We start from the raw sequence: 22,909 nt of genomic DNA on the forward strand, positions 1-22,909 counted from the left end.
TCACGTCTACCTAGTAAAAATACCAACACTCACCACAACGGATCTCACTCCACAGAGCTGGTTACTGCCACCAAAAATAGATATCTAAGAGGTGTTACAAATTTTTGTAAAAACTTAAATTTAGTACACTATGGTGACAGTTAATCAAATAAATATGGAATTTCACCTCTATCACCATCATGTACTAAATTTAATGCTATTTACAATCCTTGTTGCTATCAACATGTTTTCTCTTTGCAAAATGTTTGGGATAAGTAATGTTCCATTACACTGTAAATTTATGACATGTGTACTGGATAAACCCATTGCCTTTACACAGAGCAAACACACAATTCCAATAATGCAGGCTGCTTCTCGTTAAATACTTCTGCTAATAGAAATGTATGCCAAATACAACACTTATCTATTAACTTACTGCTTATGGTTGATTGCTTTACCTCTTACACTTTTTCTATTATAGAACTGTGACAGAGACAAATGAATTGACAGCTGCTACAAAGGAGTGTCTTCTTTGGTACATTTGTTCCAAGTACGAATTTGAGGCATTCATTATTTACATGTACAATAAAATTACCATGGGTTACAGTTAATAAACTTAGTTTCCTAGAAGTTTTATTCGAATACCATTAAACACAAGAGAACAACATACCTACAGTCAATTGAAATTCTATAAAAATTCTGGAGAAGTGCTACTATCCCATGTTTTAATGTTTTATCGTTTATGATCACTGAGATTTACTGCACACATTGCATTTCATGATATTAATACTGTACTTCATGCACAATGCATCACTGATGTGAAAACTTACATCATGTTCAGTGCCATCCATATCCTGTTTCAGTTCTGGGTCATGCTTTATATGAAGACTAGGCATCGTTAGTGGATCTTCAAGAAACTGAAAAAAGAAAGAATGATGGCATCTTCAAAGCATCTGTATCTTGCACCTGAGTGGTGGTTACACATCATGCAGGGCTAAAAAGCTACTGATCAGATGTATTCACTTACTGGCGACACACACACACACACACACACACACACACACACACACACACACACACACACACACACACACACACACACACACAGTATGTTATTTTTGTCAACTAAAAGTTTCCTCACTTTGCAAGGGAGACATGTTATTGTGGGTAGACAGTTCATGCAGGAAAATGAACTAATACAATACCATTTCATTTCAAGACAAAATTACACACACTATCTAAAATATCACGACAATTTTCTCCTTTTCACCTGTACCACTATCATCCCTTTTCATGCTTTATTTGAACATTTAAATAGTGTGCCACCATTGTAATTTTATTTGAGGCATTTTTGCTGGGGATGGTCACAGTCACCAGCATTGACACAGGGCACTGAGCACGTCAGGATTTGTGTAAGCAGGTAGAAAATTCTGTATCATTGAGTAAATCATGCTATGTGACAAATTTTTAAAATTTCTACTGTTTACTGCAACATTGATTCATTATTGTGAGGAATTGGATAAATTTATGTGCATAGAAATGCACTATTTTTGCTAATGAATGGAAGATGCTGATTACAGTGTTTATGTAGATGGCAACATGAATTATTATTGTCAATATATTTGCAATTGCATGACTGAGAAACTCCAGTAACATTACAAAGCTGAACTGTGTGCATTATGTATGAAGCCAAATCCAGAACCCTTCATGTTCCTACTGCACAGGAGCAGGCGAAACTGGCAAATTGTTTGTAAAATGCTTGGTGAAGTGTCAGGTGTAGTCAATGGCTTCAAGCATGTGATGCAATTCCATTGAACTCTCCACTCTCTTCGTAAGTGCAAGATGAATTGCAAGCTCGCTCTCATTACATGTGATTGACTGGTTCAGATGGAACTCCTTCATAAAGTAAAATGGAATTCACATCAAATCTCTTAACACACATCACAATAGCATTTCTTGATTTTTATTTCAGAATTCAAGTTAACTTCATTTTTGTATGGTTTCAGTCTTTCCAGCCCCCTTTCAGCATTGTTGTTGTTGTGGTCTTCAGTCCTGAGACTGGTTTGATGCAGCTCTCCATGCTACTCTATCCTGTGCAAGCTTTTTCATCTCCCAGTACCTACTGCAACCTACATCCTTCTGAATCTGCTTAGTGTATTCATCTCTTGGTCTCCCTCTACGATTTTTACCCTCCACGCTGCCCTCCAATACTAAATTGGTGATCCCTTGATGCCTCAGAACATGTCCTACCAACCAGTCCCTTCTTCTGATCAAGTTGTGCCACAAACTCCTCTTATCCCCAATTCTATTCAATACATCCTCATTAGTTATGTGATCTACCCATCTAATCTTCAGCATTCTTCTGTAGCACCATATTTCGAAAGCTTCTATTCTCTTCTTGTCCAAACTATTTATCGTCCATGTTTCACTTCCATACATGGCTACACTCCATACGAATACTTTCAGAAATGACTTCCTGACACTTAAATCAATACTGGATGTTAACAAATTTCTCTTCTTCAGAAACGCTTTCCTTGCCATTGCCAGCCTACATTTTATATCCTCTCTACTTCGACCATCATCAGTTATTTTGCTCCCCAAATAGCAAAACTCCTTTACTACTTTAAGTGCCTCATTTCCTAATCTAATTCCCTCAGCATCACCCGACTTGATTAGACTACATTCCATTATCCTTGCTTTGCTTTTGTTGATGTTCATCTTATATCCTCCTTTCAAGACACTGTCCATTCCATTCAACAGCTCTTCCAAGTCCTTTGCTGTCTCTGACAGAATTACAATGTCATCGGCGAACCTCAAAGTTTTTACATCTTCTCCATGAATTTTAATACCTACTCCGAATTTTTCTTTTGTTTCCTTTACTGCTTGCTCAATATACAGATTGAACAACATCCTTTCAGCATAGTTGAATGAATATATTATAAATAAAATTTACATGAGAACAGAACTGGCCGTTTATGAGCGCTCCAAATGTCATTTAGACATTTGACATTACAATTGTCTAACAGCAGAACTTTAAATTACACGAAATTTAATTTGATTCATATGACAGATTATAATTATGACATAGGGTCATTTGACACCATGTTATGATGTCACACACCACCACAATAAAAAAGCTGTTATGAACAGCAGTGTGGGGTGAGTCACAGTGCAATGTACATGAGTGCAGCAAGCAGATGCTTCGACAGATATAAGTTTGAAGATGGCACTTTGTTTTTGCTAAGTGTTAATGTGGAAACACTAATGCAGTAAGATAGTTCAATGCATCCAACTTCTTTATGTTCTGCACATGGAAGCCAAATAAGTTCTTTGCAAAGTTCTTATTCATGAAGTTAGAAAACACCTGAGACAAGAAATGAAGTTATGCACCTGCAACAATGGAGGAAAATATGACAATCCAACAAAAGTTGATACAACTTTTTGATGGGCCATCCCCCTGCCCGCCAAACCCCAAAGTTTATATTAGTAACACCTGTTTCATGCTGTAATGGGAAACTATGATGGCTGAAAAGCCAATTTGTGTAGCCATTGACATAATATTTTTGATTCAATGGCAAGACAAACACAGTATTCAACCTAATAACTACCTTGACATGTAAAGTGATAGAGTGGGATCAAACTGAATTTTCAAAGAAAAACCCTGCTTGCAGGGGGGCAAAACAAAAAAATATGTAACTCATAATGTAACAGCAACTATTTTTGCTCTTTTGTTTCTGATATTTATTTGTATCCAGCAGGAGTCTGTACAAAAACAGGAAATAATGGAAAAGAAAACTGTCAGTTTCCAGGCTAACCTCAACCTCAGAGTAGGCTATATATCAGTCTCTCACAACATAGATTCCACCTCTGAGAGAAAGCTCTTAAAATTTGAAGACAGGCAGTTAAACACTGCTCTACACCCCAATACAGAAACTTCTTGCGAGCAGAAAAAGAACATGAAGACAGGACTATCCACACAATACCACTCACCAAAACCAAGATTTGTATACCAGATATAATTATTAATAAAATTTCAAAATCAAAGTTGCACATGTGTTCTGTGTACACACATATATGATTATATAACATTAACAGAATCATCAGTATGTGTCAAAAGCATGCTGTAAAGGAAAGGCCATACAAAAAATTGATTATGTTGTATGTTAACAGCATGAGTGAGCTGATTAACAGCTGTGCATTGTCTATGATACAATATCCTCCCATTGCCTGTCACCAAACCACTTCAGAGACATTTTACAAATATCTACTTTTTACCATAACCATGTGCAGTACATGGACCATCATTTGTAAAGTTTATTAGCTAAACCTCTCCACAGGAGTTGTTGGCTTTAGGAACTATGTTATTAATATGGGCACATTAAATCCATTTCAAAGTAACATACGTACATCTCAAGTACCTGCACTTACCAGGTCTCCATGGCAATGACTAAGAAACAACAGAAGCCCCTGGGGTTCCAGTCAAGATGCCACAGGCCCATAAGCTTTCCAATGTGCTTGACATTGCTGACTTTTTTCAGCCAAAAGGAAAGGGAGGGCACTGGCTGCAAGATTATTCCTGTTTGCCTTTATAAGAGACAAGATGTGCTGAGTGTTGTTGATTGGGCACCCAAAGCAACACAACTCACTTCACCTGTTGTGCCTGAAGAATACTGCCCTAGAGCATCCAATCAAGTAGTGAGGGTTTGCTCATCACTGGGAAATCCAAGACTCTCAAGCAAACAGCAGCCTTTTGTGGTGATGCACACCACTATGAAGAAATGTGGCAATACATACCACTATAGTAAAGTGATGCATATCCCTACATCATCAAATGATACTTGCAACTACAAGTTATTTATGTAACAAGATTAGAGAAACAAAATAATATATTGAGTATAAATATACATGGCACAAGAGACATGGCAACATCTTGTGTTGCCAAGGTTCCATCTGATATAATCCATCTGAGATGTGGTGTTCCATCATTACCTAATTTTTCTACGTGGCTGGGTTATGTATGATCCTCAATATTTTTCTATGTAATGATAGATTATCATCTGCAACTAAATTATGTTCCTCTGAGTTTGGTTGACCAATCAGCAAATTTCTATCTATGAAACAATGTTGTTGCACAACAAAATTTCATGTCCATTTTGTAGAACTCCACTCACAAGCTACACTTCTTTACTTTATAGAAAACAATGTTTATCTTCCTGTCCCAATCACTATATATTATGCCTGTGCCAAGTTGAAGGCTCCAATAAGAATTTTTTTATTTTATTTTATTTTCTGGTGATCTTCGCTCCCTATTTTCTGACCTGTGTTATTCAGTGGAAGATGATAGGGTACACCTGCAAAGATCATGAGGGCACTATGGTCAAGAAGAAGCTAACCAAATAGTACGTTATATGCAGAATGACTGTTAGGTTAGAAAACCACCTGTAAAGACAATAAGCAGGTAACTGCAGATAAATTGTGGGTCACCTAATTTTGGTACTGAGGAAAACACACGTCAAATGTCACAAAAACTAAATGCAAACGCAAAGTAAAAGTAGAGCTTTCTTCAACCTGGAGGTAGTTATTAACACATTAGTGCTCTAGCAGGCACTGTCTTACTGGATGCGGTATGCCACTGGCTTCCTCCAACTTCTGAATTCACTAACGCATTAAGTTACACGACGACCTACAGCGTCACACTGGAATGGAAATTGTCATTTTCCACATAGACAATTTCCATATGTGAAAAAGTGACAGGTGATACTTGGGACCTAACCCAAAACACTTGAATTTGTAGCCTCACACTTATACATTCAATAAGCAATCATCTTACTTTTAAAAAAATGTGTAAGCATTCAAGACAAGATCTAGAGTTTCATTAACAGTAGCACTGCACACACAACACTGGATGGAAAACTTGAAATAATTAGCTACAAAATTTCATATTCCATACAGAGGACCCACCAGAAATATTCACCACAGAACACTGGTAGTAATACATTTATCATCATGAAAAATCAGTAATGTGCAAATGAAATAAATCTAAATTTATCTCATTGCATGTTACAGAGATTTGAAATAATCTGCATGCAGTTAAGTATCAAATGTGAGGAAAAAAATTATTTTTAAGTGTGAGGTGGAAAAATACACACACACACACACACACACACACACACACACACACACACACACACACACACACACACACACACACACACACACCTGTGACTACATAATTGGAGTTGCATGCATTGAGAGTGGGAGAAAGATGTGGAGGACAATTACAGCAAAGAAGTACAACATGATATGAGGTTGTGCAAATACGGTCTAGATGAGCCACACCCTTTTATCAGAAACTGTCCCTCCATTTCCTTGAAGAGATTTAGGGAATCCACGGAAAATGAAAATCTAAATTTCCAGAGGACAATCTGAACTCATTCATCTCAAAATGATGTCCTGTGACATTGGCACAGCTGTGAGAACAAAAATTCCTGTGAAAATCTACGAAACATGTTTTCCCAAATTTAGCCTGTGTAACTGCTTAGAAAACCCACACAACAGCAAAAGGTTTATTCTGTTAGCAATAGATGTGCCCAAGATAATCAATTCTCTAAATACAGAGACTGGAACCCGAGCACTGGACTACTGAAGCATCACAGATCACTACTGTTAAAAACAGGTTTTGAAAGAAAGGAATATACTTCTGCCCAACAAACCTGTTAAAGTTATCAGAAACTATATAACAGCCAATACACCCAGCTATGGGGAATGTTGTGGTACACAGTGAGGACCTGCATCTGTTTAACAACAACAACATAACAGTTACATGGCAGCAGACATCTAGATAACAGACTCAAATGAAGCCAAATCCCCATCGCAAACCAAAACTGAACATATAAGAACCATCAAGGCAGCTTACATAAGAAGTGTTCCATTAATCTATAAGCAAGACCATATCTTGCAAAAAATATAATGGAAAAAAGAAATCCCAGAACTTCTGAACAAAAATGTTAGAAAATGGACCAAAGGCATCTCTACAAATGCTTGTTGATAATGTTGCACACACAAGCAAAAGAGAAGACAGGAACAGAAAAACATAATCACAATGCTTTACCTTAGAACATAACCCATTTCATATTTTTTACTACAGCATGGATACCAAAATGACAGATATATTTTTGACTAAGGTGGGGATAGGAGGGAGCAGGAAAAACCAAACTTATTTTACACAAGAGTAGAGCGCTAGACCTGAAACGGCAGCCATCAGATTAAATGAAACATTTGGATGTTGCACAACCACCTCTGGCAATGGAAGTGTTGCTTTATGGAACAATGGCTTCTCAAGGGAATAGAGAAATGCACGTCATTTCAGTTTGTAAGAAGAGGCACAGGAAACATGTTTGGAGCTAAAGACCTAAACATCAGATAATTTTGTGCTCCAATATGATGATTTTGGAAGGGAAACAGTTCCTCTGCAAGAATAAAAATGGATTCTACAGTCATTGATCAAGTAACACTGATTGCTCTGTTTACTCACAGTGCTGCTGCAATGCAGTCAGCCAATACAATTTTGAATACCAGATGATTTCAGCTAATCAGGAACATTCACAAAGTGATCTAATGAATGCTTAACATTAGAAAACCTTCAATGTAACACATGTAAAAATTTATTTGGGCCACATTGATGAGATAAACTTTGATTTCTTGCGTTTTGTGGGCTGTCACCTTAACCATTATGGACACATCACTGTGACAATACGAACATGACTGAAAACGGAATTTTACAGATCATCCTCTTCAATTTCCTTCAGATTCATAGTATATGGAGTTTAGTGCTGGACCATCAATTTCCTAAAGCAGCACTATGCAGTTACCAAACAACTAAAAAAATTGACTTTGAAGATCAGAAGATTTCTGAGTGCTGTCAACTACAAAATATTTCCCACTTATTAACACAAATGTTGGTAACTGAGAATATAGCATAAAAGTGCAGTAATAAAAAAGTTGCTGGTTCAAATCTCCTAGAAGGAATTACTACTACTTTTAAAAAAATTCAATGTCTACTAACAAATTGCAAATTTAACAAATACTGAATTGTAATAGTTTAGTAAAAATTACATCTTTTTACATTAGGCCTACTTGACACTTTAAAACAAAGATTTTGATACATTTATCAGGAATTTCTTTATTTTCTATCTGATATTTCCATTTCTGTACCAAAATTTAATTTTTCAAAAATATATTTGTATTTTTATGTAATTTTTAATTGAAATAACTTTTTCATAAAGTACGATTCAGCATTAATTAAAATTGCCATTCGTTTTACACATGGAATTTAAATAAAACTAAAAGAACTGGTTGCTATTAGTGTGATCTGAACCACCAACTTTATGAATATCATAGAATTATCCCATGCACTCTGCTACAGACAACTACATAATAATTTTTTTATACTTGCCAGCACACAGAAATCACCCTATCACAAATGCATTCCTTGTTTCTACTTTCATGGAGAACTGTGTCATACTGCTTTACCTAAGACGAAAATCTATGAGGAAACAAAAGATGTCCCCTTGGCAGTTCTGGAGGCATGCTTGGTTAGGGTAACTGTTAAAGTAACTGATCCATAAACCAGGAGTTACTGCCTTAAATTTGAGACATAGCAACAGTTTTCGTATCTTTCTTTGTATGTGTATCAATTAAGTCTCTCAGAATTGTTATTTATGTTTATATAGATAGGGAAGTAATTCTACAAATATATATGCTAAAACAATTCCTCCTGCTCAAAGACAGTACTTTCAACAATATAGCATACAGGCCCCACTCAAACATACTATGGACATTACCGAGGTAGGGTTGCTTGCATGTCAACAATACTGAAAACAGTATGTTATGTGCAACCAGAAGTAAGTATTATCTGTGGAGAAATCAAGCTAACCCATGCTTCCTCAAGGGGGGTAAAAGCCTTTTCAGTAGTTGCAGGAGCAATGGTCTGGATGATCAACTGACCTGGCCTTGTAGCATTAACCAACTTCCTTTGCCAATACTGGAAATGGCTGAAAGTAAAGGGAAACTGCAGCTGTGTGTTTTTGTTCTCAAGATCATGCATCCCTACTATACAAAATTATCTTAGGATCATTCCGGAGATATAAAAAATTCCTCATTCAGGTCTACAGGCAGAGACTACCCAGGAGAATGTTATCAGGAAAAGCAAGACAGGTAGCCTATATGTCAGAGTGTGGAGTATTAGATATCGTAGTATGGTAGGCATTATCACTAGGGTTAAGATAAATACTGCCTATAGAAAAATGAAAGTGACCTTTGGAGAAAAGAGAACCACTTGCATGATCATCAAAAGCTCAGATGGAAAACCAGTTCTAAGCAAAGAAGGGAAAGCAGAAAAGTTGGTTGTGTATATAGAGGGTCTACATAAGGGCAATGTACTGGAGGGCAGTATTATGGAAATGGAAGAGGACATAGATGAAGATGAATTGGGAGAAATAATATTGTGTTGTGTGTTGGACAAAGCACTAAAAGGTCTGAGTCTAAACGATGCCCAGGGAGTAGACAACATTTCATTAGAACTACTGATAGCCTTGGTAGAGCCGCCAGCCCCGACAAAACTCTACTATCGGGTGAGCAAGATGTATGAGACAGGTGAAATATCCTCAGACTTGAAGAATATAAATTCAAATCCCAAAGAAAGCAGGTGTTGACAGAGGTGAAAATTACCAAACCATCAGTTTAATAGGTAATGGCTACAAAATACTAACACGAATTCATTACAGGCGAATGGAGAAACTGGCAGAAGCCGACCTTGGGGAAGATCAGTCTGGATTCCATAGAAATCTTTGAATGCATAAGGCAATATGGACACTACAACTTACCTTCGAAGATAGATTAAGGAAAGGCAAACCTACGTTTCTGGCATTTGTAGACTTAGAGAAAGCTTTTGACAATGTTGACTGGAATACTCTCTTTTAAATTCTGAAGGGGGCAGGGGTCAAACACAGGGAACTAAAGGCTATTTACAATTTGTACAGAAACCAGATGGCAGTTATAATGGCAAAGGGGCATGAAAGCGAAGCAGTGGTTGGGAAGGAAGAGAGACTGGGTTGTAGCCTATCCCCAATGTTACTGAACCTGGATATTGAGCAAGCAGTAAAGAAACCAAGAAAACTTTGGATGAGGAATTAAAATCCATGGAGAAGAAATAAAAACTTTGAGGTTTGCCAATGACATTGTAATTCTGTCAGACACAGCAAAGAACCTGCAAGAACAGTTGAACAGAATGAACAGTGTCTTGAAAGGAGGATGTAAGACGAACAGCAATGAAAGAAAAGTGAGGAGAATGGAATGGAGTCTAAGGGAATTAGATTAGGAAATGACATCTTAGTAGATGAGTTTTCCTATTTGGAGAGTAAAATAACTGATGATGGTCGAAGTAGAGAAGATACAAAATGTAGACTGGCTATAACAAGGAAAGCTTTTCTGGGGAAGACAAGTTTGTTAATGTCGAGTATAGATGGAAGCGTAAGGAAGTCGTTTGTGAAAGTATTTGTATGGAGTGTAGCCATGTATGGAAGTGAAACATGGACGATAAATAGTTTAGACAAGAGGAGAATAGGTGCTTTCGAAATGTGCTGCTATAGAAGAATGCTGAAGATTATTTGGATAGATCATGTAACTAATGAGGAGATACTTAACAGAAATGGGGAGAAGAGGAATTTGTGGACCAACTTGATGAGAAGAAGCTGTGAGCACCGGGCATGAGTCGTGCTTCGGTAGCTCAGATGGTAGAGCACTTGGCTACAGAAGGCAAAGGTCCCAAGTTCGAGTCTTGGTCGGGGACACAGTATTAATCTGCCAGTAAGTTTCAATACTGATCCTATTGCTTACATTAGAAGATGAGTTAAAGAAAGACAAAATTGTGTTTACAGCTTTTGCAGATTTACTGAAATGCTTTAGAAAATGTGGACTTGACTGCACTCTTTGGAATCTAGACAGCAGCAGAATAAATAGACAGGAAGCAAAAGTTTGTTTCCAACTTTCACAGAAACCAGACTCAAGTTGTAAGAGTTGAAAGACATGAAAGGGAAGCATTGAGTAGGAAATGAGACAGGCTTGTAGCCTACATCTGATATGTACTCTGTACGAGAAAGACATAAATGAAATCTTGACAAATTTGGAAAGGAAAACAAACTCTGTGCTTACCAATGACAACTTAATTCTATCAAACACAACACGCATCTTGAAATTGTCAGTGAAGGGATGTGTGGGAGGTAGGCATTGGAACAGTAAAACTGGTTAGTATCTTGAAAAGATAGTGTATGACAAACATCAATCAAAGCAATGGAATCTAGCTGAATTAAATCAGGCAATGTGGAGTTTAGGCTATAAAATGAGACACTAAAAGTAGTAGACAAATTTTGCTATTTGGGCAAGAAAACAACTGACAATCGCCTAAGTAAGAAAGAAAAAGTGCAGACTAGCAATATCAAGGAACGTGTGCCTAATGAAGAGGACTGTTCACATCTAATATAAATTTATGTGTTAGGAAGTCTTTTCTGAAGGTATCTGCAGTGCAGTCTTGTATGGAGGTCAAACAAATGATAGGCAATTCAGACAAGATAAGAATGGAAGCATTCGAAATGTACTACAGAAGGATGCTGAAGATTAGATGGGTAGTCGAAACAACAAATGAGAGAAAAACGTATGGACCAATTTCACTAAAACAAGGGACCTGTTAATAGCACACATCCTTCTAGATATAGTCAAAATTGGTAATGGAGGGATATGTGAGGGTAAAAAGTGTAGAGGGAGACTATGGCATGAAGACAAGAAGCTATTTCAAATGGATGTAGGAGGTGATAGTCGTTCGGAGATTAAGAAAACAATTCTAGATATATTACAAGAAAGTACCACATTTTGAAGTCTATGTCACTTCTAAAGAATAAATGACTCGTTCTTTTCAGCGAGTGACCTCCTTAGTGACAGGCAGTAAGATGCATTTTAATGGTAGTGATCTAAAAGTTATGTAAATGATCAGTGACAACGCATTTGAAAATTTATTAGCATCTTGCCCTTCACCATTTTCCTATGCTGCTATTTTCAATCATATTTTCTAGTCCCATAATTTTTATTTACTTATTAACTGTTTTATACGAAATGTGCTCCATCATATGAAAAGAACAATAGTGTATTGAAATCAGAGGGTACAACTGCAATCTTTAACATTAAAATCAATAATGCCCACATCATACAACTCTAATTGTCACATGGATTTTCTATCAGCCAAGCACACAGTTTTATGTTGAAATTTTAAATTGACCTGGATGAAGCAGGGAGAGAATAATAAATAAAACTTTTGTGGCTATTTACTTTGTGAGAGTTTCCTTTTCCTGCTAGCCTATGCCTTAGGATGTGGATGTTTGCATTACTTATGCTATCTTGTTTGTAAACTGCTTTCTGGCAAAACATTCTTCCTGATTCAGACATCAGAGTCATAGAGACATCAAAAAGAATGTCACCAGGCACTGGGACATGACTGCATTTGCTTCTGGCATGAGCAACAATCTGTCAAGGTGGGTGTTGAGGTATGAGGAGGCATGGGGAGGAGAGAGAGAGGGATAGCAGTTTAAGGGTGGGAGGAGGGGTGGGGGAAGATACTGTGTTCCCTGTGAGAGTATGCAGCAGAGACAGTATGGGTTGCTAAAGGCAGTGTTGGGAAGCTGTACTGTGGAAGGGGGAGGGGAGGAGAGAAATCAAGAAAGGGAAAAGAGTAGTAAGTACACTGGTGGGATGGGGGGGGAGAGAGAGAGAGAGAGAGAGAGAGAGAGTGTGAGTGTGAGTGTGAGTGTGAGTGTGAGTGTGAGTGTGAGTGTGAGTGTGAGTGTGAGTGTGAGTGTGAGTGTGAGTGTGAGTGTGAGTGTGAGTGTGAGTGTGAGTGTGAGTGTGAGTGTGAGTGTGAGTGTGAGTGTGAGTGTGAGTGTGAGTGTGAGTGTGAGTGTGAGTGTGAGTGTGAGTGTGAGTGTGAGTGTGAGTGTGAGTGTGAGTGTGAGTGTGAGTGTGAGTGTGAGTGTGAGTGTGAGTGTGAGTGTGAGTGTGAGTGTGAGTGTGAGTGTGAGTGTGAGTGTGAGTGTGAGTGTGAGTGTGAGTGTGAGTGTGAGTGTGAGTGTGAGTGTGAGTGTGAGTGTGAGTGTGAGTGTGAGTGTGAGTGTGAGTGTGAGTGTGAGTGTGAGTGTGAGTGTGAGTGTGAGTGTGAGTGTGAGTGTGTGAGTGTGTGAGAGTGTGAGTGTGTGAGAGTGTGAGTGTGTGAGTGTGTGAGTGTGTGAGTGTGTGAGTGTGAGTGTGAGTGTGAGTGTGAGTGTGAGTGTGAGTGTGAGTGTGAGTGTGAGTGTGAGAGTGTGAGTGTGAGAGTGTGAGTGTGAGAGTGTGAGTGTGAGAGTGTGAGTGTGAGAGTGTGAGTGTGAGAGTGTGAGTGTGAGAGTGTGAGAGTGTGAGTGTGAGAGTGTGAGTGTGAGAGTGTGAGTGTGAGAGTGTGAGTGTGAGAGTGTGAGTGTGAGTGTGAGTGTGAGTGTGAGTGTGTGAGTGTGAGTGTGAGTGTGAGTGTGAGTGTGAGTGTGAGTGTGAGTGTGAGTGTGAGTGTGAGTGTGAGTGTGAGTGTGAGTGTGAGTGTGAGTGTGAGTGTGAGTGTGAGTGTGAGTGTGAGTGTGAGTGTGAGTGTGAGTGTGAGTGTGTGAGTGTGTGAGTGTGTGAGTGTGTGAGTGTGTGAGTGTGTGAGTGTGTGAGTGTGTGAGTGTGTGAGTGTGTGTGAGTGTGAGTGTGTGTGAGTGTGAGTGTGTGAGTGTGTGAGTGTGTGAGTGTGTGAGTGTGTGAGTGTGTGAGTGTGTGAGTGTGTGAGTGTGTGAGTGTGTGAGTGTGTGAGTGTGTGAGTGTGTGAGTGTGTGAGTGTGTGAGTGTGTGAGTGTGTGAGTGTGTGAGTGTGTGAGTGTGTGAGTGTGTGAGTGTGTGAGTGTGTGAGTGTGTGAGTGTGAGTGTGTGAGTGTGTGAGTGTGTGAGTGTGTGAGTGTGAGTGTGTGAGTGTGAGTGTGTGAGTGTGAGTGTGAGTGTGTGAGTGTGAGTGTGTGAGTGTGAGTGTGTGAGTGTGTGAGTGTGAGTGTGTGAGTGTGAGTGTGTGAGTGTGAGTGTGTGAGTGTGTGAGTGTGAGTGTGTGAGTGTGAGTGTGTGAGTGTGAGTGTGTGAGTGTGAGTGTGTGAGTGTGAGTGTGTGAGTGTGAGTGTGTGAGTGTGAGTGTGTGAGTGTGAGTGTGTGAGTGTGAGTGTGTGAGTGTGAGTGTGTGAGTGTGAGTGTGTGAGTGTGAGTGTGTGAGTGTGTGTGTGCGTGCGCATTTTGAACTGAAGTGAGCACAGGGAAGGGGATATGGGTAGAGGACATGGACTAGCACAAATTAAGTCCAGAGGGGGATACAGGAAATAATGATAGGTTGTGTTAGAAGGTAGAATCCAGATGGTGCCGGCTGTGAAGCAGTCATTGAACTGAAGCACAACATGCTGGGGGCACTTTCAGCAAGTGGGTGGTCCAGCTCTCTCTTGGCCACAGTGGTCACTCATGCAGATAGAGCGTGTTAGTTGTCATGCCTATGTAGAAAACAGCACAGTGGTTGCAAGCTGGTAGTTGCCAATCACATGGTTGCTTTCACAGGTAGCCCTGCCTTTGTGTTGGAGACGTCTGACAGTGCTGGAGGTATCAACCATGTCCTGCATGTAGGGGTTAACAGAAACGTCCGAGTCCACCCATTTGCTTTGACCAATGACATCACCACTACGGCAGAAACGACCATTCACATCAACTCCCATATCGCGGCTATGATGTCATTACATAAACATGACAACCATAATGAAACTAATGAGACAAGCGGGGGAAATTGGGGGTTTCTTAGTGGAGACAAACTATTAATGAACCACTTCACCAAATGATGAAATAATATGAGCACAACCTTCCCAGAATCAACTAAAAACAATATCCACTGGAATCGAACACTTCCCTTGACTTGGATATTTCATCATTTCAATTGGTGACAAAATGCAACTGTGGGAAAGGTGGAGACATTTCTCATTTTGGAGCACAAGAGATAGTGTAAATCCTGGCAGAGCATGTGATTCAGTTGCTCGTCCTGGGTGGTACTGATTTGCAAGGGGAGTGTTCCTTTATGGCCAAACAGTAGTTATGTGGGAGATGGTTCAAAAGGAAATTTTAGGCTGTGCATGCCTCAGTCAGACCCTTAGCTTATTCCTTAAAACCACATTGTTTCCCAGTATTCTTAACTGGTGGAGTCTCCTTAAATTTCCTTTCACTGTAAGTCACTGTACCAAAAAAAAAATATACCTTGCACACCTACTAATTCTTTCATCAGCACCATTACCAGCATCACTAGTGGCAGCAACTGCAGTAGTACAACTACTGCCAATATTAACTTTTAGTTTGTAGTATTATTTACTCACACTGCTACTTCAGACACTCCAATCCTTTTAATAGTATTTCTACATCTACATCTACATTGATACTCCGCAAGCCACCCAACGGTGTGTGGCGGAGGGCACTTTACGTGCCACTGTCATTACCTCCCTTTCCTGTTCCAGTCGCGTATGGTTCGCGGGAAGAACGACTGTCTGAAAGCCTCCGTGCGCGCTCTAATCTCTCTAATTTTACATTCGTGATATCCTCGGGAGGTATAAGTAGGGGGAAGCAATATATTCGATACCTCATCCAGAAACGCACCCTCTCGAAACCTGGCGAGCAAGCTACACCGCGATGCAGAGCGCCTCTCTTGCAGAGTCTGCCACTTGAGTTTATTAAACATCTCCGTAACGCTATCACGGTTACCAAATAACCCGGTGACGAAACACGCCGCTCTTCTTTGGATCTTTTCTATCTCCTCCGTCAACCCGACCTGGTACGGATCCCACACTGATGAGCAATACTCAAGTATAGGTCGAACGAGTGTTTTGTAAGCCACCTCCTTTGTTGATGGACTACATTTTCTAAGCACTCTCCCAATGAATCTCAACCTGGTACCCTCCTTACCAACAATTAATTTTATATGATCATTCCACTTCAAATCGTTCCGTACGCATACTCCCAGATATTTTACAGAAGTAACTGCTACCAGTGTTTGTTCCGCTATCATATAATCATACAATAAAGGATCCTTCTTTCTATGTATTCGCAATACATTACATTTGTCTATGTTAAGGGTCAGTTGCCACTCCCTGCACCAAGTGCCTATCCGCTGCAGATCTTCCTGTATTTCGCTACAATTTTCTAATGCAGCAACTTCTCTGTATACTACAGCATCATCCGCGAAAAGCCGCATGGAACTTCCGACACTATCTACTAAGTCATTTATATATATTGTGAAAAGCAATGGTCCCATAACACTCCCCTGTGGCACGCCAGAGGTTACTTTAACGTCTGTAGACGTCTCTCCATTGATAACAACATGCTGTGTTCTGTCTGCTAAAAACTCTTCAATCCAGCCACACAGCTGGTCTGATATTCCGTAGGCTCTTACTTTGTTTATCAGGCGACAGTGCGAAACTGTATCGAACGCCTTCCGGAAGTCAAGAAAAATAGCATCTATCTGGGAGCCTGTATCTAATATTTTCTGGGTCTCATGAACAAATAAGGCGAGTTGGGTCTCACACGATCGCTGTTTCTGGAATCCATGTTGATTCCTACATAGTAGATTCTGGGTTTCCAGAAATGACATGATACGCGAGCAAAAAACATGTTCTAAAATTCTACAAGAGATCGACGTAAGAGATATAGGTCTATAGTGGTGTTCAGAAACAGAAAGCCATGAGTGTTGGGGATATGATCATAGCATGGTGCCGAGTGGTAAAGGAACTGGAACTGTGGAGATTCAGTGTAGGAAATGATAGGTGTCTTTTGCGGTAGGGTAGGCTGTAACAGGCTGAAGATGTTGCCCCATAACAGAGATTCCATCTTTGGGAGCACAAAAAAAAAAAAAAAAATGCACACCCACAACCAGATTTTCTAAATTGTGCAAATGGGAACTCTTCCTGCTACATATCATTCATCCCCATAACCCCCCTAGCCTAATTTTCACTCAACTTGTCCCTCCCTCCAGACTCCCAACACTGCACCTAGCAGCCCTATCCTGTCCCCCCCCCCCCCCCCCCCCCCCCGTGTCCTTGCACAATCCCACAGGCAGCACAGCATCAGCCCCACCCCTACCCTGCTATCCCTCACCTTCTTACCCCATGCCACCTTTTTACCCCACCAGTCACTTCAACAGAGTTCGGCTCGCATTAGATGCGGTCATGCCCTAGTGGAATGCGTGTCTGTTTTGTATGTCTTAAGAAATGACTTTGTCCGAAAGCTTAAATATTTAGCAGTCAATTCATTCTACCTACCTGCAACCTAAGGCCTCCTCAATATGGTGAGTAGGAATGTGTCCTTTGTATATCATTATTCTATCCTGACATTTCCCTTGTTTGATTTTACTTTCTTTGTTCTTCGGAAAACATAATTGAGGCAACTGAATTTTGTCTGTCATCATAGGACCATTTCAGATACAATCTCTCATGAAAAGCTGGAACAGCAATTGCTCAGTCACACAGCTTTGAGCTACTGAAAGACAGATAAATTAACAATAAAGATGTAACATGAGAGAAAGGTGCAATGTAATCCTCAGTTCTGTGGTTGTTCCAAAAAAGTGATAAGAGAAGATTGCCACACCAAAGGCAGGTGTGCTAAATCAAAAACTACTTGCCTTTACCAACTTACATTCTGAGACCAATGCAAGACCTACAATACCACTAGAAGAATGAACTTCCTGAAAATGAGCAGAGCAATACAGACACCCAGTTCACAGAAAGAAAGGTTTGTGATACATTCATCTTCACTTTGTTACAAGAGTGTTTTGATTTAGCTAAAACAACAACTTAATTAAAGCACTTTGATGAAGAAAGAAACAAAGGACATATTTTCAAAACAAGCTCATTGATGAGGGAATTTTCCATAAAATGTTGGTAGTCATACACAGGAAACTTCAAAATCCATCTAATTTCAGAGAAACTGAAAAAAGAATTGGGATCTAACATTAACTTTAGCATATTTTAATTTGCCACAAGGTAACAGTGACATTCTGTTATAATTACTTCTTTTACGAACATCAAATCCGTATGTGTATTTTGTGTGTTACTGGTGTGTGATACTGGAGCTCACGCAGTTTATTCTGTGATTATATTAACGTTTAAGTAATTTATATGATACCAAATATTTATAGTGGTAATGGGAAGATATACTGGTTGAACAGTATGCAAACATTCTGTAGTTAGAACTGTAACACTCCCTTATTCTTTTAGTATCAGCTCGACCACCATTTCCTTCTTAAGCTTGTAAATTCTACTACCAACTACACTTTCATTTAATGGTATTTAAGGTCCTCAAATGTTTTCAACAACAACTCTTGGTCCACCTACCACTTCCCTACATTTAATAGATTCTGAATACCTACCAAAAAAACAAAAACCGATCAAGAATATTAAGACTGCTGACAAGAACTTTGAGGGTATAAAACCAGTTACATCAGCAATAGCAAAAATAATACACCAAGAGAACAAGACTGTAGGGGTCATAACTCCATCAGGCACCACGATGAGTAGACTGCCAAATATTGAATTTGCATTAAATCCACAAATATTTCCCTCTTGTCTGAGAAAGCAACTGTGGTCAACTTAAAAATTGACCACAAATATAACATCTGATCAGTTCATCCAACAGACCATACAACTGATCTACAGTACAAGCCATAGCATCTGCACTCTGGCAAGGAAAGTCCTACTCACATCGTATCCCTTCATCATATCCCTTAATAATACCACTTTCTATCTAGACTTCAACAACACACCATACAATCTCAAATTAGAAAATTAATTTGTAACAACTGATTGCTAATGTCACAATAATTTAAGAACATTGGAATTTCCTAGTAGACAACAAACCTGTAATCATTAACTGCTGACATGGCAACTTCACACTCAACAATATGCTACAGAAATTTTGAAATAAATTAAATACCAGAGAGCAGCATCATATACTACAGGACACCAATCCATTTCAAATATGTTGAACATCCAAGAGTCACAACTTTGTCACCTCATGTATCAAAACCAACAGCCAATACCAAATGTTTCATTTGACAAACAACAGGACATGTAATCTGCAATTGTTTACACACCACATAGCACATAAAAATTAATGAAACAATGGTAAGAAATACATGAAGCTATTTACCAATGAGCCTGATTCAGCATATACTTCATTCTTCTCTTTTTTCAGCCAATTAGTTCCCTTGCAGTTCATGATTGCCCTCGTAAGCCACTGAAAAACAAGAAATAAGAAGTGGTCATACTGTTTGCATTCTTACTATGTGTTATAATGCACAGGCGGTATTTTCTGGCTGCAGCAAATGAGTCAGTGCATATGAAAAATTTAAAAATGGCTGAGGAACAAGGAGCCTGATGAAAAGAACTGATTAACAACTGTCTGGTTATGAGGACTCTGAAGCCTCACTGTCATTAATGGAAAACAGAACTAAATTTGAGAGGAAACAAAAACAACATACACAAGGAAACAAAAGATTATCAGTTGCTGCTGTTACTTAGTAGCATTTGCTTGTGGTATACAATCCCATTCTGAACACGGTAACTGACATATCTTGCTTTCTTCACATAAATTTCTAACTGTCAAGCGAAGCAACTAAGACAAAGTGAATCTACCAAATAAGTTTATTTACTATAGACAACAATTTTAAGTATGAAGAATAAAAGATTAAACTGAGTCCTGACCTTACACTCTTGAGGTATATCAGAATCTATTCTGCAAATTCCTTAATGTATAGAATAATGTAATATGTTCAGAATTATATTCTCAGCAATGTATGCGAGAACAGAAGAGAATTATTTCTCAGTCATACTGGCTGCTCTTTCAATCCTTAATCTATAGACCCACATTTGCTCAAGGTATTTAGAAAAGCACAACACGAAGATCCACCCCTACAGACTGTTCTTTTTTTTTTTAATTTTTTGTCGTCAGTTTAATATGTATTTTTAACAACTGTTTCCTTATACAGCCATCTATTATCAAAGTTATCAACCCAGTTTAGAGCAACACTGGACTCTTTACCCAGCCACTGCAAAAATAACAGACACAGCAGCCTGCAGGTTGCATAGAAAAGTAAATGATTTTTTACTGTCAAGATTAACACATATTAAATTCCTCTAACATGACTTAGTGAAATTACTTTCTTATGTAAGAAATGGCTCTGAGCACTATGGGACTTAACAGCTATGGTCATCAGTACCCTAGAACTTAGAACTACTTAAACCTAACTAAGCTAAGGACATCACACAACACCCAGTCATCACGAGGCAGAGAAAATCTCTGACCCCGCCGGGAATTGAACCCAGGCACGGGAAGCGAGAATGCTACTGCACTCTTATGTAAGAGTATCCATGACAATCCTCTGTGGAGTTGTGATGTGCCATATTTTGGCAGTGGCAATTACACATACCCATTAGGCCTTACACAGTCAATTACATTTCCCATATCCTTCCAGAAAGGTGATGCACTACTCTTTCACAAAAATAGTTTTCAACGTGCACATTAGTAGAATAAGATGTTAACACTATTTGCCACACTATGGAGCACATAGGCACATTGAAAACCCACGGAAAACGCAACACAATCAATTCCCTGTACAGCATTCTCTTTCATCCCAACATAATCAATCCCTGAAATTCTGTCTTAACATGGGCAAATGAATCGGATGTATCGACAATACAACTGTTCACGCTACAACCTGGACGAGCTACGCACCGGATTACGATGAACTTTATTAACGTTCCTAGTCATCCCTTCACAAATATTGTTACAGAACATCGCATGCACAACGAAAGTCAATATAACAATACTAATGTAGCGGGTGTGAGAACTTCATTAAGCGCCTTTTTTCTGTCAATCACGAAGTATTTCACACTGACCTTCACTTTCTCTAACTACCATACCGTTTACAGAAACGTTTCCGGTAGTTTCAGACAACATGTCAAAATTTCTGCCAGTTCTTTCGCTAACTCACGGGAGACATTTAGCAATTTTGTCGGATAGCAAGCACATGCCATACATACACATCGATCTGGTATTTCTCGTAACTGACGGACAGCTTAGGTATGTAATGTGCACTAATATGTTCGTTTAAACACTGATGACCACGTGTTCGAAATGCGAAACACAGGCTCACTGAAAATAACAAGTACTTGGTTCTGATAACATAAGCTGAAATAATTACTTATGAAATTCAAAGGCATTCCAAATCATAACCAGAGACGTCAAAGATAATGCAAGAATAAAATGTGGAAAAAATTTATGGTTCAAATGTGCCCTATAAATGAAAGTAAACCAACACAATAGTTGTACGAACAGTTACCACAGCATCATTACAAGGTATCGGCAAACTATTTCATTCACGATAGCTAGCTGTAAAAATAATTAAAATTACATATTGATTTAGTTCCAGAGTTCCAGACTCAATATGTGTCTTTCCATAATTTTATGTCTCTACCATCTAATCACTTCTTTATTACATTGAAAATGCAACGAAATTCCGTACAAACTTATGACGCTCCAGATGATAGCATACTGCAGTGACACCGCAGATGCATGTGTAAACACACAGTTTTCAGTTACATGACACAAGTTATGCAACGTTTATCTTGTGACAAAATGTTCAACTCCATTCTATTTTGTGACTCCACTTAGCATTCCCACCACTGAATAGCATCGTTTGGCTGCGTCCTTTTGACTGAATTTCAAAGCACCGTTGCTGTAATTTGGTTTACATTTAGTAAATTTGTCTTGTGTGTGACGTGTGTTCTGGAGTACCAAAAACGTTAAAAAAACCTGTCGTTAGCAACATTATTACAGAGTCTTGAACTATATGGAACGATCTTTTTCTGGAAGTACAAAAACAATCACTAGAAATGCAGAAGTTTAGACATCAAGATTGCTTCAAATTATGGTTGGTTGAGCCTGAAATTAATGGCATTGAGATTTCTGGGGAAAATTTAAGTGTATATCGATAGATTAATGGGAAATGAAGGTGGCATATTCCTTGCAATAGACAAAAAAACTCAAATCCATCATGATAGCAATTCAAGCTGCATGTGAGAATGTTTCGCTTGAACGAAAGTTTACAAATCATTGGTGGAACTTTAGTAATCCATTAATCAGTTGGGAAAATTACCGTTTTGTTAGTGATGGGTGAGGTAAGACACCCTGTGAAACATTACTAAATGCTTTCTCTGAAAACTACCTAGAACAGGTAGTTAGTAACCTTGCTCATGATGAAAAGATATTGGATGTAATAGCAACAAATAGACCTGACCTCCTTGAGGATGTCCACATCAGTGACCATGATACGGCTGTGGCAACAATGATTAACAGAGTACAAAGAATAACTGAAACAATCATAAAGATATATATGTTCAGTAAATTAGATAAAAAATCAGCAGTGTCGTATCTCAATGAGGAACTGAAAATTTAAGCACAGGCAGCAGCATGTAGAGGAACACTGGCTCAAGCTTAAAAGAGTAGTTGAGCATACACTGGACAGATATGTACCCAGTAGAATCGTTCATAATAGGAGGGCCCCTCACTTAAAAAAAACTACTAAAGAAACAGAGACTACAGCATTACAGATGTAAAACAAAGCATAGCACTGTAGATAGAGAACTGCTGAACAAAACGCGTTTGTCTGTCTAGAGATCAATGTGTGAGGCTTCCAATGAATGCCATAGCAGAACATTATCAGATGGTCTGTCAGCTGCCCATGTCGACTATCGATGCT

General features: G+C 38.9%; 1 long non-coding RNA gene across 1 annotated transcript; it reads right to left on the minus strand.

The window, feature by feature from the left end:
- Window positions 1–792: 792 nt before the first annotated feature.
- LOC126426988 (uncharacterized) lies at window positions 793–21,331 on the minus strand. Its single transcript, XR_007576472.1, has 3 exons — window positions 21,192–21,331; window positions 19,300–19,386; window positions 793–896 (listed from the first exon to the last, which is right to left on the minus strand). It is a non-coding gene; the product is annotated as an uncharacterized LOC126426988 (long non-coding RNA).
- Window positions 21,332–22,909: the final 1,578 nt, after the last annotated feature.

The sequence above is a fragment of the Schistocerca serialis genome, chromosome 11 (genome assembly GCF_023864345.2).
Source record: "Schistocerca serialis cubense isolate TAMUIC-IGC-003099 chromosome 11, iqSchSeri2.2, whole genome shotgun sequence".
Taxonomy (NCBI): Eukaryota; Metazoa; Arthropoda; class Insecta; order Orthoptera; family Acrididae; genus Schistocerca; species Schistocerca serialis.